Below are 2378 nucleotides of genomic sequence, written 5' to 3'. Positions count from 1 at the left end.
ATAGCAATTTCTTTGTTCCTGCAACTAAAAATTATTTGTTATGTCTATGTTAACAAAATCGTTAGTTGTGGGAGCAAATTCTTTTTTTCCGTGCTGGGAGATGACAAGTTTACCAATTGTTTTACCTATGAGTGAAAAACAAAAACATTGGCAAACCAAACTACCGTTTTACAAATAAGGATTTTAATTTACTGAGAAAATCTTATTTCGTGGAAAGCTATAACATCGACGTGCCTGTCCATAGAAAGACCTGAATTTTTTGTCACTTTGGACGATCCTCTCCTCAGCACTCGTCCATCTGCGACAGAGTGACGTTGGCCTCACGGTATGAGATACAGTGGGGATGTACACCTGCGGTGGTCCCCTCACCCCCTTGCCTCCCCTTCTTCTTCCTCCTCACTCAACTCTTGCACCCTCGTCGAGGTACGCGCACGGTCTCCACCCCAACCATCTCCCATTTCGGAGGTGGCCGCCTGCGGTGTACGTACCGACGTGGGGCGTGGGAGGGAAGTGGCGTTCGTGGTGTTATTCGGTGGCGTCGAATATAAAAAGGGAATAACTTAATTGTAAGATTGCTTTGGAGGCGTTCCCCATTAAGTCCACGTAAATACACGGCGCACCGCCGCGGTAAACGAGCTGTAATGTATGGCTCGTGCGCCGGAAGTCGGGCCAACGGATGCAGATTGGGGGAAAATAGGGGGTGTGAGGAAGGAGAGGGGAGAAGGGCCTGGCGAAGTTTGAGGAAGATTGGTCTTCGCAGCGGGTACAGTGAGCCCGAGGGAGCGAGGGAGAAGGGGGCCAGAGTTGTTGAACCGCGAGGAGAGGAATATTCATTTTGGGAGATTACTTTATTAGGCAGGTACGCTGGTGGCGGTGTGCATTTCTCGGTTAGGCGAGGAGGGAGAGTCTCTTCTCAATTGCGGTCCTTCAACCCACCTGGTGACTCTATGAATTGGTTGTTCCAATCGCTGACGTGTGATGCTTGCCGATTAAATACTTATTTTAAATTTCTATTGCCACACTAAATGCTAATTTTTGTCTTTTCCCATACACTGTTTATATACATTGACATACACAGTGTGCAAATGACTTTCACTTTAAGTGCGTAACAGTATGTTGCTGGAAGTTTGACAGTATATTTGAATATTTCGAAGTGTCGAAGTGTTCAACAGTAGATTCGAAAATTTGAAAGTTTTTAACTTCGAGTTCGAGCATCCTGTAAGGAAGTGTTAAAAATCTGAAGGGGCTTTTATGTTCTTAGTAGTATGCATTTTTGTGCGTATCTTAACCGTTGGAAACCTGAACCTTTGCTACTAGCAAAATTTTATCCTCCCACTGGCCAAAGTTTTGTTTTGTGCATGGCAGCAATGCAAATCCGTCATTCACAGCACACTATGTACAGATGTGCACTAAAATGCACCTCTCAAGTATTCGAATATCCACTCAAACAGATAAAAGTGCCCACGCCACACTGTTAAAAAATTTGTTGTATAAATTTACAACACATTTGATGTAAAGTTTGATAGCAACAAATGTTGTAAAAAAACAACACATGTTGTAGTCCAACAACATTCACCAAGTTTTCTGAAACAAATTTTCATTCGAAACCAGTAGTTATTTACTTCCGCTTGTGGTGTTGTTTTTTTAACCAACTAGTCATTACAAAGAGTGTGATAATTTTACAATATTTTTAACAGTGCGTGTTTCCTATCTTCCAATGGACAAAACTTAAAACTTGTCCGTTGGCAGGGTCGAACTACAAACAGCAATTAATAATAGAAAGTTAAAAGTATATCTAGCAGAGCAAGGTTTCGATCCTCGGACCTCTGGGTTATGGGCCCAGCACGCTTCCACTGCGCCACTCTGCTTCCTACTGACCGTGGCTGGGCAGGCCGTGCCCGATGCGGCTACCTGATCAGCTCCGAGCCGCGCCGCCACGCCTGGGTGGGGAGAGGGCGGGGAGGGGGGAGGGGAGAGGGGGACGTGAGAAAGTGTATGGGGGAGGTTGTGGGGGAGGGTTTCCTTTCTTTTCCCCTCTGTTGTTGCGCCGCCACCGATCTCATTTGGTAAATGTACGGCGCGGTATGTGCAGTTGTGGCATGTCGTCGTGTCGTTCTTGGGTGCCGGAGCCGCCCCCCCTCCCCCTCTCTCTCTCTCTCTCTCTCTCTCTCCCCCCCCCCCTCTCTCTCTCTCTCTGCCCCCGCCAGCCTGCCGCCGGGCCGCGGGGGACATGCGCGGTATTTATGCTCTCATGTTATTTGGCCGTATATCGCCATATTTCGCACAAGTGGCGGCGGAGGCCCAGGAGGCAGGAGGCCCCGGGCCGATAAGGCCGGCCATGGCGCCGCGTGTGGCCCGCACTCGCGACTGAAAATTAA

The 2378-nt window shown here is 47.9% G+C and overlaps 1 non-coding gene across 1 annotated transcript; it reads right to left on the bottom strand.

The window, feature by feature from the left end:
* Window positions 1-1796: 1796 nt before the first annotated feature.
* Trnam-cau (transfer RNA methionine (anticodon CAU)) lies at window positions 1797-1868 on the bottom strand. Its single transcript has one exon. It is a non-coding gene; the product is annotated as a tRNA-Met (tRNA).
* Window positions 1869-2378: the final 510 nt, after the last annotated feature.

The sequence above is a fragment of the Frankliniella occidentalis genome, unplaced genomic scaffold, assembly GCF_000697945.3.
Source record: "Frankliniella occidentalis isolate FOCC.00 unplaced genomic scaffold, Focc_3.1 Scaffold104, whole genome shotgun sequence".
NCBI classification, from domain to species: Eukaryota; Metazoa; Arthropoda; class Insecta; order Thysanoptera; family Thripidae; genus Frankliniella; species Frankliniella occidentalis.
The sequence above is the reverse complement of the archived record's forward strand: the minus strand, read 5'-3'. Positions and strand labels throughout refer to the sequence as shown.